Source organism: Salmo salar, chromosome 10 (genome assembly GCF_965601325.2).
Source record: "Salmo salar chromosome 10, fSalSal1, whole genome shotgun sequence".
Lineage (NCBI taxonomy): Eukaryota > Metazoa > Chordata > Actinopteri > Salmoniformes > Salmonidae > Salmo > Salmo salar.
In genome coordinates, this window is record NC_138300.1 from 16455669 (window position 1) to 16473192 (window position 17524).

Below are 17524 nucleotides of genomic sequence, written 5' to 3' on the forward strand. Positions count from 1 at the left end.
CCCTATTGTTTAATATATATATACAGCATGCACAGTATGTCTATATGTGTCTTCATTAATATAAGTTCCCTCCATCAGGTGCAGTCAGGATCCATATCAGCGTTGCACAGGCTGTGTTTACCTGTAAACCTCTGGCCTGCTGGAAGGTTACACAGGTTATGTCGGAGAGCCAGAGAGCACGCGGGGACCGCATGATGAGCAACGACAGAGAAAGGCACGATCAGAGTGAGTGTCTTTTGGCTCCCCCCCCCCCCCCCCCGACACATTAGATTGCTAATGTGTCGGTAAATGACTAGCATACTCTCTTTGGGTGCAGGGTTGCAAGTGCAAATTGTAAGGACAAAACACAATTTATTTCGGTTGACCTCTGCTGCTGTTAATACATGTATCGAATGTTTCTACTACATTTCTGTAGTGCAGGTGCCACTTGTGCAGCAGTAAATGTATGCAGTAGAAAGCTCCAAAGATGGTTCATTGCTTTATTTCAGCACTATACTGAGTGAAATACTGCGCCTGTTAGCAGATGGCTGAGAACACAAGCAGAATCACACAATCATTTCAACAGTGATAATACAATGGTATTAGGCATAGCCTGTGTTTGTGTGCCTGTGTGTCATCCTCACACCCCAGCACGCCTGTGTACGTCAAAGAGAACAATTAGCGGGGGTGGGAGTGTGAAGGGGGGTGTCTATAATATCAAAAGTTATACAGCCCCCAGAGGGCACTTTGCGCGTGGGAGAACGAGAGAGAGAGTATGGGTGTGTGTGTGTGTGTGTGTGTGTGTGTGTGTGTGTGTGTGTGTGTGTGTGTGTGTGTGTGTGTGTGTGTGTGGTTGACTACAGCTGCACCGTAGAGGAAGATTCTAGCGCGGTCTGTGAGTGACGCTGTGAGTGGGCTTTGCCTGCCGGCTCATCTCTGAATATGATCTCAAATGTGATGATATTTCACCCGGAGAGCAAAGAGAGAGGGATTCCATGAGGTTTTCTATTGTGACTCAACTTGAGGTCGACCAATGTGGATTATTTACTGAGAGAAAAGGTTACCTTTTGAAGGTCAATGTTCTTTCTGTCTGGTTTACCTACAATGATGCTGGCAAAGCAACCCCCACACACAATGCCTGAACATGCATACACCTGCAAACATAGCAGAACAAATACCACCTTGCAAAACCGTATTGACAAGTGCCCTATTTAATCAAATGAACGAGTAAGAAAGAAGCATTGTTGAATGGAAATGAAATGGTGTCAATATGGTTTTGTTGATTTAATCAATTCAAATGTAGGCCTACATTCTCACAGCATGATACGAGTGCTCTGTCTGCCGCAGAAACGCAGCCAACTAGCCAGCAGCCAGTCGGTTGAACCTTCGGTTGAACCGGGTTTTATCTTATCAGCTTGTTGGCTTTTACAAACACAAGCCTCCCTTCTGAGGAACAAACTGTGGCATACACAATCCTGATTCCTGACATCTTTACTGTAACATTCAGTAGCACGGACATTTCCTATTTTCCTTAGGAACCTATCACGTCCACATCGGCAATGCCTATTTGAAGGACAGGATATGCTCCATTCACTTCAACTGTGTAATTCAGGGATTGAATGAATGGGAAATTGAATGTACCTCTTTCAAAAACATAGTTAACCCTTCTGCAAAATACAGATAACGAACTCCAATTCATGTTGTATTCAGTCTAAATACATTTCCTGAATTGTTGCATCTAGAACTATGCCTAAGCCTGGATAAAGGCTTGAGTCTGAATGAATGACAGCCAGTACTATAGCCCTTGTGATAAGACCAAGACTGTAGACAAGGAAGAGATAATGAACTGGTAGTATCCTATTTATTGTCAGTAGACCCTGGGCCATCTAGTACTGTACTGTATGTCCGTCTCAAGGTCTGCTGCGTGGAGTCAGTGCTGGAGCAGGGGCAGGCGGGGTGGCTGGGTGCCCAGCCGTGGTGCGTCGACTCTGGGATTGGAGACGTCAGTGGCTGCCTTGACTGGTCTGTGTCATCTCTGCATGCACAAGGGTTCTATAGAGCACAGCCCAGCCACGCCGGGCCCGCTGCTATGTTCCAGCCAAACCACGGACAGGCCAAGCCAGGCATACAGTGCGTGTCTGGCTCTGTATACATATTTGTGTGTGTACACGTGCACACAGACATGCACATACAGTATGCACTCGCATACGCAGACAGACAGACGTGTGTGCGTGTGCGCTCGCCTGTCATCGTGTGAGCATTACAATTATTGCGGACATTGTACGTCATGGCAGTACTGTTAAGATTGCAACACGGTGCTTAGTGTCATTGGAAATGCACTAATTAACCTGATTGCCCAAACGGTTGTCCAAGATTGAGGGAAACATCACTCCAGGCTTGCCTCATTTCCCCACTGTCTTGTTCTTGCAATTGACTTTAGCGCAATGTTTTTATTGGCAGTCGTAAGCTATGTGTGGTGTTCAGATGCAGTTATTTGCTCTGTGTGTGTCGGCCCATGTTTGTCAGTGATCGCATCAGAATACTGGAAACCACGTGGCTCCCCACAAGCAGGACTTCCCACTTCCTGGTCTAATTTCCTCCTCTCTCCTTATATGGTTGCACCGGTCTCTGGGTCACGCACTTCTACTGACAGTGTCGCAGCAGAGTGGAGGGAATGTGGTTTGACATTCTCTCTCTCGCTCTCGTTCATACACACACGCGTACACGCGCGCACACACGCACACGCACACACACACACACACACACACACACACACACACACACACACACACACACACACACACACACGCGCGCGCGCGCGCACACACACACACACACACACAGTTATCACAGCCAGCCTCTCTGCAGCTGTTGGCACTACTTGGCAGAGCTATCGCTGTGTAGCCTTCTGCCCACCCTCGCCAACACCCACGCCCACCCATGTGTCGCCAGCTAATTGTCCTTGGTTCCTAAAAAGTTCCTGGTAGGTTTTAAAGGTTAGGAATTAGGGTCACCGTAACATTCATTTGTTCTGTCTTCTGGGTGTTTTATCTAATATATTATTCTGTGAACAATGAACTGAATGATTCGGTTTAAAACAAGCAGTTGACTTGCATGGAAAAATATCTAGTTTGTGCCACATTTTAAATGACTACGGAACAGAACACAGTTGTGAGCTGTTTCTATATGCAGCCGTTAGTGTTTTGTCTGCCTGTGTCCCAAATGGCACCCTAGTCCCTATATGAGCCCTGGTCAAAACTAGTGCACCATAAAGGGTTGTGATGCATTCTCTGTCTTAGTGGTAGCAGTGTGCCTGTCTGCGGTGCAATTAGGATTGCATGCACAATCCTAATTGCACATTTATTTCTAAAACATGTTTTGCAAGGCTTGTGTTACAGCTGTATAACACACAGCGAGTATTGAGCCAATGTTTTGACACGAAAAGGTGTTTGCACATTGTCTGACCATCAGGAGCAATACAAGTGTGTGTTGTGCAAGCACCTCCCTCTTGGTCTGTTACAAGTGCAGCTTGTTTGAATAGACCATGCGTCATGGTGGTTTTGCCGGGAGCTTGCTCATTAAAATCTCTGTGGCAAAATCCCCAACCCTGCTCCACATCACCACTGTGCTTAACAATCATCCTTCCTCCTTCTTTCTTCCCTCATTTCCCCCTCCTCCTCCTCCTCCTCCTCCTCCATGTGTGGGCAAGAGCGGTAGCCAGTGTTAACCAGTAAGCGGATGCTTCCAATAGGTTCTGTGCTTTGTTTCCGCTGCTGTGGAGGACAGAAGGGACTCAGTGAGTCTACCACAATCTCCACTCCAGTCGACCTCCTTGACATTTTCACTGCCATTATATGTCTCTAGTCCACAGTTGGTCATGCAAGGTTTGAAGAGCTAATGAAGTTCTTATGTCACCCAAGTAATGTACAGCCGAAGCACACAGACAGTAACTGGAATGCATCCAATATCCGACGAGAACAATGTACTGTATGTTATTCTCCTAATCAATGGGAATAGTGAACATTGGAAACAGACAACAACAACAAAAAATTGGAGGAGGTTTTCAATGCAACTATGTGATTAGACATTCTCAGGTAAGGATACTAACTAACATTGTCTCTTTTGAATGATTGTCCCTGGGACAGAATGATAAGTAGTTGATGTTGACGCGTGTGTGGGTGCTGTTATGTATTTGTACAGTAAAACGTGTATAAAACGTGAGCGTTAGTTTTGCAGATTTGGAAAGCACTTTCACCTTTTATTTAAAAAAAAATTCAACATTTATTTAACTAGGTAAGTCGGTTAAGAACAAATTCTTATTTACAATGACGGCCAAACCCGGACAATGCTAGGCCAATTGCGCGCTGCCCTATGGAACTCCCAATCAAGGCCGGTTGTGATACAGCCTGGAATCGAACCAGGGACTGTAGGGACGCCTCTAGCACTGAGATGCAGTACCTTAGACCACTGCGCCCCTCGGGAGCCCGAGTGGACTCTGACGACTTCCTCAGAGTCCTCCAAATAAATATAGATTAACTATAGTGAAGACAATTTCCAGTTGTAGCTTTGCTTTTATATTTTATTCCTATTCCCCTTTGGGAAAAAAATGTCAAGAATGAAAACTTTGCATTGGGAGAAATACCTGGGCCTGGTTTCCGAAAAGCATCTTAAGGCTAAATTCATTGTAAGAACATTCGTAGGAGCATTGTTTAATCTCTGGGCCCATATCCACAAAGCTTCTTAGAGTAGGAAATTGGAATAGATACATTTTCCTCCGACTCTTATGGGTAAAAATAAAAGCTAAGCATGAAGCCTCTTTAGTCATAAGAGTCAGACCTAGTCAACAGATATTTAGGACACCTCATGAGCTGTCCTAACCGTTTAAGAGTTACCAGCAGGTGTCCTGATAATAGGAAAATGCAGCGAGTCAGTGGTTCCTGCGCCACATGCAGTTGCTTTGGAGTTGTTGAAAGACTGTTTGGATATTACTATATGATCATAAATAGTCTAGACCTACATTACAACAGTATCTCTAGCGCTTTTGAAAATGATTTCACATGATATGCCAAATAACCTACAGTCCATCATGTTATTTCAAGTTAACCCTTAGTGTTGCAAAGCTACCAATAATTTACCCAAATTATCATAATCTTCAGTAATTTTGGTAATTAATACTTTAATAACTTTTATAAAATGTATTCATATATGTGATTTTTTTTATATATCTGTGTCCATGATGTCCAACAGTTTCAAGTAGATAGACCATACAGTTCAAGAGAAAATGGCGTAATTAATGAAAAAAGCATTTAATCAACAATGCCATTATTTTTTAATTACCTCTGCAACTTGTCCAACTATTGACTTTTTTCACAACTGCCACCAGAGATAATTACAGACACCTGTGATAATCTGAAGTACCCTAAAAAGGCCACTAGGTGTCTTGTGATAGATTACATAAAATCCTTGAAAGATACCAAAATGATGGTAGTTTACTGGTAAACATAGAACGGTTCCAGTAATATACCCTCACATTGCAACCCTAAGCGCAATATCACGTTGTTAAAAAAATATGCTAAAATTGGGTATGCCTGTAAGTTGGGCAATTGAAGGCATCTGGGGCCTATGTTAACTTTGTGTTTGATGCCAACTGTACCAAAGCGATTTGGAGTTGTTAAACGGGAGTGTGTTGATATAACAGTATAATTATCAAAATGACGCTTTTAACAACCATCAGAATTGCTTTTAGAAAAAAGGGTTATGCATGCCAATATATTAGCCAAGAATTAAGAGTAGGCAAAGTGATCGTGTCAGGCCAAAATTATATCAAACATTTTATCATTGCAACATTTGAAGCGTGCACAGCTTCAAGTCCCATAATTTGCAACATTGTCAATAGGCGCCATCTCCATAACTTGCGGTGCCTCAAACTGTCGTGATTACCAGCTGAGATAAACTTTTATGAGTGGATTTTACTCATGGCTCAGACTTTGTTGTTGTCTTAAAACAGGTTTTAACAGGATTCTTAGAACCTTTTTGGAGATGCTTTGTGGATACGGGCCTTGAGCTGTTTCCCAACACTTAAGGTTACTTGTGTAACCCCGGATCTCTGATATTATGAGTGAGATATCTCCCAAGTGGGATTTACCAAAACAAGTCTGTCGGAGACAGACAGGTCGAGTGGCAAATGAGGAAGCCCCTCCCCTCATACTAAACAGCCACTTACCTGCCCTCTGATCATTCTTGAGCATGCTGAACTTCCTCACATGCTTGCGAGCATTTTTACAATTTTTAGTAGCTGAAAAACCTGCTCTTGGCGGCATAAACTGGATGGCACACCAGTGAACAGTTTAACAGGAAACAGATCAAGTCAGGCTGAGGAGAGCTACAGGTAACTGCGAAAATAATGGAAACACTTGAGTGAATGAGGGATACAGTTTATTGAAAGCAGGTGCTTCCACACAGGTGTGGTTTCCGAGTTATTTAAAGCAATTAACATCCCATCATGCTTAGGGTCATGTATAAAAATGCTGGGCAGACCATTATTTTGGTTACCATGGCTAAGCCCCCATAGGATGACAATGCCCACGTCCACAGGGCACGGGTGATCACTGAATGGTTTCATGAGCATGAAAACGATGTAAACCATATGCAATGGCCGTCTTAGTCACCAGATCTCAACCAAATTTAACACTTATGATTCTGGAGTGGCACCTTTTCCACAACCATCAACATTCTTGCTCATTGTGGCCCAACACCCTATTAATAAAGACACTTTATGTTGGTGTTTCCTTTATTTTGGCAGTTACTTGTAGGTTGTATAGACAGTCTTTTGAGGTGTTTATTGAACAACAGTGAAACACAGTTCTTCCTTTTTTCATTTCCGGACAGGTATTTTCCATTTGGGATCATATTTCTCGTAGCTGGAAAAATCCTGGACATGCAGGACCCATCTACTCTTGGAAAGAACCTGGACTGGTACTCCATCACTGTTCTGTACAGGCTTTTTGTCCACGGCCTCATCCTCTTCCCCTTCTTTGACCTCATCCTGACTCAGAAGAACGAGAATGATCAGAGGGGCGGGCAATTGGCTCTTTAGTTTGAGGGGAGGAGGCTCCTTCATTCGCCACTGTCTCCGACAGACATGTATGATTGGTTCTACGAGCTAATTCTGGTGAATCCCACTTGTGAGATATCGATACAAATAATTAAAAGAGAACCATTGTTACTAAAGCTGCACTTGGGGGGAGGTGGGGGGGTGGGTTGGTACAAGTCAATATTAGGAAGGTGTTCTTAATGTTTTGTACAATCAGTGTATAATATTCAGGTGAGATGTGACTGGAGTAAGCTGATCTGAGAGCAGCGCTGCCTTTCTTTCGGTCCTATCATTAGCCAATCGACACATTCTCCAATGACGCTCTTAGCGAAAGTTCTTTCTGTGTGGTGTTTTGGGAAACACGTGTCACATCTTCGGCTGTTGTTTGTGGGAACGATGCGCTGTTAAAACACTCGTCAGCCTAAATTCCACCGCTATCGGGAAACTGGGCCCGTGTCATTATTTCCCTCAGAGTCCCATGTCGACCGATGACTCAGGAAACAGGTCTCATAGACAGACGGCCATTGTATCTTCTCTGCTCAAGAACTGCAGAGATGCACACACAAAAAAAGAATAGAAAGAGAGAGAGAAAAGAAAGAAAGAAAGCTGTTGAGTGGAGAGAAAGTGTCTGGTAGAGGAAGTGTACCATCGCTGGTAAAGGGCAGGAGAGGAATAGAGGTCAAACGGTCTCCTTTTCCCACAGTGTCAGTTGTAGAACCGTAAGCATGAGGGAATACGGTATTCCCCTCTTTGTGCAAGAGAATACCATGCAGGCTTATCCTATCTCATTCAACCAGTGTTCGGTGCTCTGTCAAAATATGCTTTTCTATTTGAATGCTGTGTTTGATCTATGACAGATGCCATGTGCTAGGTGGTAAATGGATGAACTTACCTTTTTTAGTTGCTTTTGTCTGTCTATGTTTTTACAGGAGCTGTTTGAGACACACAAATAAAAAGGTAGGACGGTGTGAACGTTGTGACCTTTGTCGTTATCTGCATGATAACGACAAAAGGTCACATGCGTCGGCGGACCTTGCTTTGTGAGTGTGCCTGTGTTAGCCTAGCTTTCCCATATGTGTGTGTTTGCTAATGTCAACAGTGTTACTCTTTATGCAAGTTTCTGCTGAATTGGGAAATGTAGCCGTAGCATCGTAGGTCCATCAAATTGAAGTGAGCAAACAGAGTAATGACCAGCATGCATTGAAAACGCAGTAACACTTTATTTTGGTGGTCCATCTGAAGATGCTCTACAAGACTATCAGTAACATTTCAACTAACTATCTACTAACCCTAGCTTTAACCCTAACTCTTACCCTAACCCTAAACTTAACCCTTACCCTAACCTTAATCATTACCCTCATTCTAACCGTGACCTTAGCGAGCAGTTGCTTATCAATACATATGTTGTTGATAGAATGACAAATCCAGATTATCCAGATAAAGTACACACACCTGACTCTACAGAATACAGCACCTTCAGAAAATATTCACACCCCTTGACTTTTTCCACATTTTGTTGTGTTACAGCCTCAATATAAAATTGATTAAATTGAGATTTTGGGTCACTGGCCTAAACACAATACTCCATAATGTCAAAGTGGAATTATGTTTTTTTATTTTTTTGTTTACAAATTAATAAAAATGAAAAGCTGAAATGTCTTTAGTCAATAAGGTTCAACCCGTTTGTTATGGCAAGCCTAAAAAAGTTCAGGAGTAAAACATTGCTTAACAAGTCACATAAGTTGCATGGACTCATTGTGTGCAATAATAGTGTTTAACAGGATTTTTGAATGACATCTCTGTACCCCACACATACAATTATCTGTAAGGTCCCTCAGTCGAGCAGTGAATTTCAAACACAGATTCAACCACAAAGACCAGAGGGAGTTTCAAGTACCTCGCAAAGAAGAGCACCTATTGGTAGATGGGTAAAAATGCCAAGATTGTGCAAAGCTGTCATCAAGGCAAAGGGTGACTACTTTGAAGAATCTGAAACACTTTTTGGGTTACTACATGATTCCTTGTGTGTTATTTCATAGTTTTGATGTCTTCACTATTATTCTACAATGTAGAAAATAGTAAAAATAAAGAAAACCCTGGAATGAGTAAGTGTGTCCAAACTTTTGACTGGTACTGTACTTTCGAGTAAAATATGCGCGTTTCTCGACTCATACCCTGACTTTGAGAAGGGATTGCGTGACGATAATTTTAGCAACTGCGTGACGCAGCATGACAACGTGAATGGATTGGACCGGCACAGGAGAGTTTAACAGAGTTTCGGAGGTGAGCAGGACGATTATGAGATGGAGTTACGTCAGGATGACACCTGGCCGCAAACAAAGTCGGGAGAAGAGGAATATTGGGACAGTGACACAGAAAGGTGGATTTTCTGAGGAGGAATGGAGGGGAAATAAGAGGAAGAAGAGGTCAAAGAGAATGAGGAGAGCAGAGGTTGGATTTGAATTTGAGGAAGAGGGCGATACAAATGGAGCTGGGGTGTTGAAGAAGATTGGTGTCGAATGCAAACAGACTGGTGTAGTGGTATGTAGCGCTCGGAACCCAAGCCTGGCATCAATCAAACAGCCACCCTCGAAGCAGCGTTACCCATGCAGAGCAAGGGGAAAAACTACTCCAAGTCTCAGAGCGAGTGACGTTTGAAACGCTATTAGCGCGCACCCGGCTAAATAGCTAGCCATTTCACATCGGTTACACCAGCCTAATCTTGGGAGTTGACAGGCGTGAAGTCATAAACAGCGCAATGCATTGCGAAGGGCTGCTGGCAAACGCACGGAACTGTTCCGTATTTTATCTAACGGGTGGCATCCCTAAGTCTGAATATTCCTGTTACATTGCACAACCTTCAATGTTATGTCATAATTACGTAAAATTCTGGCAAATTAGTTCGCAATGAGCCAGGCGGCCCAAACTGTTGCATATACCCTGACTCTGCGTGCAATGAACGCAAAGTGACACAATTTCAACTGGTTAATATTGCCTGCTAACCTGGATTTCTTTTAGCTAAATATGCAGGTTTAAAAATACATCTGTGTATTGATTTTAAGAAAGGCATTGATGTTTATGGTTAGGTACAGTCGTGCAACGATTGTGCTTTTTTCGCAAATGTGCTTTTGTTAAATCATCCCCCGTTTGGCGAAGTCGGCTGTCTTTGTTAGGAAGAAATAGTCTTCACAGTTCGCAACGAGCCAGGCGGCCCAAACTGCTGCATATACCCTGACTCTGTTTGCAAGAGAAGTGACACATTTTCCCTAGTTAAAAGAAATTCATGTTAGCAGGCAATATTAACTAAATATGCAGGTTTAAAAATATATACTTGTGTATTGATTTTAAGAAAGGCATTGGTGTTTATGGTTGGAGCAATGTGTACCTAAGCGATTATATGCAATGCAGGACAGGCTAGATAAACTAGTAATATCAACAACCATGTGTAGTTAACTAGTGATTATGATTTTTATTTTTTTATAAGATAAGTTTAATGATAGCTAGCAACTTACCTTGTCTTCTTACTGCATTCTTACTACAGGCAGGCTCCTCGTGGAGTGCAATGTAAAGCAGGTGGTTAGAGCGTTTGACTAGTTAACCGTAAGGTTGCAAGATTGAATTCCCAAGCTGACAAGGTAAAAATCTGTCATTCTGCCACTGAACAAGGCAGTTAACCCACCGTTCCTAGGCCGTCATTGAAAATAAGAATGTGTTGTTAACTGACTTGCCTAGTTAAATAAAGGTCTAAAAAAAAAAATCGGCCAAATCGGCGTCTGAAAATACCGATTTACGATTGTTATGAAAACTTGAAATCGGCCCTAATTAATCTGCCATTCCGATTAATCGGTCGACCTCTAATCAGGAGTGTGTGGGGTAGGGTCAAGAGGAATTTGTGTGTGCGCTCTATGGTATGTTTAGCGTGTTTTTGTGGTCATTGGCTGAAGTCTTTGCACTTCGCAATTGTGGTAGGAGTGTGTATGTGTGTGTTCACGCACGTGTGTTTTTAAAATTTGATTTAACCTTTATTTTGACAGGAGTCAATGCTGAGACTGGACAGGCATATGACCTTTTTTGACTGTTCAAGTACTCGCTTGATTTTTTTTCTGAGTACCCTTATTTTTAGAACAAACACTGAAAAAAATATGTGTGCATTTATCTATATGCTAAAAGTGAGAAACAATGGCTAATTTATCACAACCTTTACAGATGACGAATCCTAATTGCTAAATTGGATACCTACTCATTTAAGGGTTTTTCTTTGTTTTTGCTGTTTTCTGCTTTGTTGAGTGGTGGTGAGGACATCAAAACTATGAAGTGGCACGTGGAATCATGTAGTCACCGAAAAAGTATTAAACAAATGTAAATATATTTGATTTTCTTCAATTTGGTTGAGGTTGGGTGAATGTGGAGGCCAGGTCACCTGATGCAGCACTTCATCACTTTCCTTCTTTGTCAAATAGCACTTACACAGCCTGGATGTGTGTTGGGCCATTGTCCTGTTGAAAAACAAATGATAGTTCCACTAAGCGTAAACCAGATGGGATGGCGTAACGCTGCAGAATGCTGTGGTAGCCATGCTGGTTAAGTGTGCCTTGAACCTAAATAAATCACTGACAGTGTCACCAGCAAAGCACCATCACACCACCTCCTCCATGCTTCACAGTGGGAACCACACATGCGGAGATCATCTGTTCACCTACTCTGCGTCTCACAAAGACACTGCGGTTGGAACCAAAAATCTCAAATTTGGACTCATCAGACCAAAGGACAGATTTCCACCGGTCGAATGTCCATTGCTTGTGTTTCTTGGCCCAAGCAAGTTTCTTCTTCTGATTGGTGTCCTTTAGTAGTGGATTCTTTGCAGCAATTCGACCATGAAGTGGTGTAAACCTTGCCGCCATTGGACTCTGGTGCAGTGGAAATCTGTTCTCTGGAGTGATGAATCACGTTTCAACATCTGGCAGTCCAACTGACGAATCTGGGTTTGGCGGATACCAGAACGCTACCTGCCTCAATGCATATTGGGTCATGTAGTAAATAAATGAGTCAATAAAAGAAAGTGCCATTTATTGAAACTGTAACATCAACTGGTTATATTATGAAGTAGTCCTGTGTTGCTCAGTTGGTAGAGCATGGTGCGTGCAACGCCAATGTTGTGGGTTCCATTACCACGGGGGATCGGTATGAAAATCTATGCACTCACTACTGTAAGTCGCTCTGGATAAGAGCGTCTGCTAAATGACTAAAATGTAAAATGTAAATGTAAATCAATGGACATGATAAAGAACAATCTGATCCAGTAGGAGTGACATTATTTTGAGAAAGTGGATCCTTGACGTGTGGTTTCAGGTTGGGTAAGAAAGGAGTTGGGTGCAGTTGAATCAGTGAAGGTAACACGTAGTGGACTTGTAATATTTGTTAATGTTTCTTCTGACCAGAGGGAGCGGGCGCTCCGTGATACGCAACTTGAGTCAAGATCTGTTTCTTGCTCTTAGTAACAAGGCACCATTTGAAAGGAGTGATTTCTGGGATAGCGTTAAGTGTGGAGGTGGAGCAATTGAAATGGAAGATTCCTGGTGTTTGTGATGGCCGATGTTTGCTTGGTGCAACGCAGATCCAGCGTGGTGAAACAGAGGAGTCACTGTCAGTCCTTTTGAGTTTTGAGTCAGAGTCTTGACCCGACAAGGTCATGTTAGGATATATCAGTTGTCCTGTTAGAGCTTTTGTGGCGAATCCACTACGCTGTTTCAGGTGCAACGTTTATGGTCATGTCGCAGCAGTGTGTCGGATGGAGATTCCAAGATGTGGGAAGTGTGCAGGAGAGCATGGGGTAAAGGGTTGTGTGGTTTCGGTGGATAAAGTTCTGTGTGTCAACTGTAGGGGTGCCCATGTTGCTGGGGATCAGAAGTGTCCGGTGCGATAGAGGCAGGTTGAGGTGGCTAGAGTCCGAGTAGTGCAGAAGGTGTCGTATGCTGAGGCAGTGAAGAAAGTAGAGGAGGATGGGTCAAAGGAGAAGGATTCTGAGTGGATCCCTGTGAATAGTGCCAGCACAGAGGGATAGGCCAGTGAGTGATATATGCTTCAGTAGGGTTTATACCGTACCACAGAAATAGAACGCAAATCGCAGAAAATAGATGTTGTGGTGGCAGCTGCAAAGAAGTACTTGGGGATAGGAGATTTGACTTCGGAAGAGTTACGGCGTGTGTTGAGTGGTAGTGTCCCGTCAGCTCAGGCTGTTGGCCTGGGGTAGGATCAGATAGGGTTAAAGTTGTATAATAAGGTGATGAGTTTTAATGAGTATAGGGTTTGTTGGTAGAGTGATTAAAGTATACACTACATGGACCGCCGAGTGCTGAAGCTTCCATGGCCAAGCAGCCGCACACAAGCCTAAGATCACCATGCACAATGCCAAACATCGGCTGAAGTGGTATAAAGCTCGCCCCCATTGGACTCTGGAGCAGTGGAAACGTGTTCCCTGGAGTGTTGAATCACGTTTCACCATCTGGCAGTCGGATGAACGAATCTGAATTTGGCGGATGCTAGGAGGACACCTGCCTGTATGCATAGTGCCAACTGTAAAGTTTGGTGGAGGAGGAATAATGGTCTGGGGCTGTTTTTCATGGTTCGGGCTAGGCCTCTTAGTTCCAGTGAAGGGAAATCTTAAAGCTACAGCATACAATAACGATGATGATGATTCTGTGCTTCCAACTTTGTGGCAACAGTTTGGGGAAGGCCCTTTGCTGTTTCAGCATGACAATGCCCCCGTGCACAAAGTGAGGTCCATACAGAAATGGTTTCTCAAGATCGGTGTGGAAGAGCTTGACTAACCTGCACAGAGCCCGGACCTCAACCCCATCGAACACCTTTGGGATGATTTGGAACGCCGACTGCGAGCCAGGCCTAATCGCCCAACTTCAGTGCCCGACCTCACTAATGCTCTTGTCGCTGAATGGAAGCAAGTCCCCGCAGCAATGTTCCAACGTCTAGTGGAAAGCCTTCCCAGAAGAGTGGAGGCTGCTATAGCAGCAAAAGGGGGACTAACTCCATATAAATCCCCAGGATTTTGGAATGAGATGTTCGACGAGCAGGTGTCCACATACTTGTGTTCATGTAGTGTATATCTTTTTTAAAATATATTTTCCTTCTTTATTATTTTCCCCTAACACTCCTCCCCTAATTGGATTAAACTAATGGACAACAATACTTAGGCTTCTACTTCCAGCTTATACATACTATATACATTTTATGGACAGTATATTTTACCTTAGTTATCTTTTGTTTGTTTTTAGTCCCAGCCTTCAGCTACCCACAACCCCTCCCATCTATCTCTGAAGACCATCCAGTTTTGATTTCTAGCCCCCATATTTTTTTCACTGTGCTGTGATGTTTCACAAAAGTTCTGAACCTTTCTATTCTCATATTTTCTACAGATTGTAAATTAAAGATACACATTTTTGCTAAGACTATTATTATATTATGGATTGATTCACCCAGCAGTGCTATTTGCCGAGTTAGCTCCAAGTAAATGTTGCAATTTTTCGACCAAAACAAGTGATCTAATGATTGTCTCTTTGCAGCAAAATTTGCAAAGCTGGGACATTAGAAGAGTTACAGGGTATGTTAAGTGGTGGTGTCACATCCTTTAAAGCTGTTGGCCTGAGGTACACTGTAGGACTAGAAAGATTTGAATAGTGGAGTAGGGATGCTTCACCGTAGGGATGGTGCCAGGTTCCCTCCAGGCCAAAGAGTTCAATTTTGGTTTCATCACAGAGAATCTTGTTTTTCATGATCTGAGAGTCTTTAGGTGCCTTTTGGCAAACTCAAGCTCTAGGAAGAGTCTTGGTGGTTACAAACTTCTTCCATTTAAGAATGATGGCGGCCACTGTGTCCTTGGGGACCTTCAATGCTGCAGAAATGTTTTGGTACCCTTCCTCATATCTGTGCCTCGACACAATCCTGTCTCAGAGCTCTATGGACAATTCCTTCAACCTCATGGCTTGGTTTTTGTCAACTGTGGGACCTTATATAGACAGGTGTGTGCCTTTCCAAATCATGTCCAATCAATTGAATTTACCATAGGTGGACACCAATCAAGTTGTAGAAACATCTCAAGGATGATCAATGGAAACAGTATGCACCTGAACTCAATTTCCAGTCTCATTGCAAAGGGTATACTTCTGTAAATAAGATATTTCAGTTTTTTATTTTTAATACTGTCACGGCCGTCGTAAGGAGTGTCCAAAACGTCTTCCTGCAGTGTCCAAAGAGGATCTCTTCCTTAATTGACCCCGATAAACGTAACGGACATATTCCAGGATCTGTGCCAGGCCCGCCACGTCTGTTGATTCATTCAATGCATAGAATTCACTGGCTTGTATGCGAAACAGTAATTGTTTCAAAACATCTCCTGCCATGTCACTGATGCATCATGAAACAGTGTTGTTTGTTGCATTGTCTGTATAGTTATTTTGGTCTTTTGCCCCAGCATTGTCCCAGCCATATCAGCGGCAGCAGGAAGAATTAAATCCTACACAATTGTATGGGGCTTGCCTGTCCTAGCCACTCGGTAGCTCACCATATAAGACACTTCTACCCCCTTCTTATTAATGGTGTCACAGGGGTCGTGAAATGGAGACCAAGGCGCAGCGTGGATAGTGCTCATTTTCAATACTTTTAATGAAGACTCTTGACAAAATAACAAAAACGACCAACACAGTCCCGTCAGGTACTTAGACTAGAACGGAAAACAACTACCCACAACCCCAAATGAAAAACAGGCTGCCTAAGTATGGCTTCCAATCAGAGACAACGAAAGACACCTGCCTCTGATTGGAAACCATACTTGGCCGAACATGAAAACCAACACATAGAAATAGACAACTAGAACCAACCCACATAGAAACAGAAAACCCAAAATACATACAAAACAAACCCCCCTGCCATGCCCTGACCATACTACTATGGCAAATTACCTCTTTCACTGGTCAGGACGTGACAAATGGTATCTGTTGCTTTTATACGTCTTACTACTCGAAAGTCGTCTTAATTCTCGCTCAAAAAACTTCCGTGGCTTATTTTTTCAAATTGGCATGTTTCGTTTCTAACTGTCTGCGCAAGAGTGAAGGTTTCATTGAGTTGTGAGATAGTACTTTTGCACCTATGGCACACTGTGGCTGAGGAAAGGCACTTCTCCCAATATAAGTGAACCCCAAATCAATGTAGTTCTCATTATATTTGCGCCTCTTCGATGGTCCAACGTCCCTGTCTGTTGTTCGGTGCTTTCCCGGGTAAGGGGCCAGTAGCTCTTCGGCTGCATCTGATTCACAACTGTCACAGTTACGCATACCCCAGTTTGGGAATACTGTACCTGGTTTAACACACCTGAAACCAATAAAGAATGTTTCACTCAGATCCTAAAGCTGAATGGGGTGTATTGTGCCTAATGCGAGCAAGATTGCCTCCATGTGTCTATGACTGTGTGTGTACGAGACCGGCCTGACACTGCTGAAAATGTTTTGTGCTTCCTGCCACACACACCACACACAGAAATAAACACGCACACACAGATTTCTGCTTCCTCCTGCCTCTGTGCCTATGTGTGTGTCCACACTCCTCTGTGCTCTGCTTCCCAGAAAGATGCAACCAGAGAGCAGGAAGCACGTCAGAAGAGAGTGTGTGTGTGTGTGTGTGTGTGTGTGTGTGTGTGTGTGTGTGTGTGTGTGTGTGTGTGTGTGTGTGTGTGTGTGTGTGTGTGTGTGTGTGTGTGCTTGTGTTTGGTCATAGCCACCATACGCGGAACTCCACTGCAGGTTGATTTGAACATGCTCTCTCGCTGTGCAGGAGCATATGTTTTAATTGAATAGGATCCCCTCTATCTGTCATGATAAACCAGTCTTCATCATGTTGGAGGTTTACTATGAAGGATGGCCTACCTGAGTACCACCTTCACCTTTCAGTTAAATCTGTAATATGTCACTTTTTGGGCAACCCGACCAAATGTACATAGAAATGTCAGTTTGGGAATACCTGGCCTAACACACTTGAAACCAATAAAGAATGTTTCACTCAGATCCTAAAGCTGAGTGGGGTGTATTGGGTTGTGGCGCTGCAGGGCAGTGGCCCCCAGGGGCAGGACTAGTTGACCCAGTTACATTGTGTGCAAGTAAAGAGAGCTCTACAGTATTTCGGCCTATGATATTAATTATATGGAGGATGTGCCGTTTATTTGTGTTAATGTATACAGTAGGTGTAGGTGTTTTTTTTGTTTTTGATTTACTTAAAGGTGGGAAGGAATTTGCATTGGGGAGAGAGTTGAGTTATGGACTAGACTGTTGGGGGTCAGTCGTGCAGGCAGCTCAGGCTGAAATGTTATATAGAGGATGTCTTAATAATGACAATCGAAAGTTAAGTCTTTGTACTTCATTTTTTAAAGAGTTTGTTAATTTGTTAGGC

General features: G+C 43.2%; 1 long non-coding RNA gene across 1 annotated transcript in view; it reads left to right on the forward strand.

The window, feature by feature from the left end:
* The first annotated feature begins 84 nt into the window (after window positions 1-84).
* LOC106613606 (uncharacterized) overlaps window positions 85-17524 on the forward strand; it is a 59725-nt gene continuing 42285 nt past the window's right edge. The window contains exon 1 of the long non-coding RNA XR_014378984.1: window positions 85-225. This is a non-coding gene — a long non-coding RNA (uncharacterized LOC106613606). The remainder of the gene's footprint in view (window positions 226-17524) is intronic.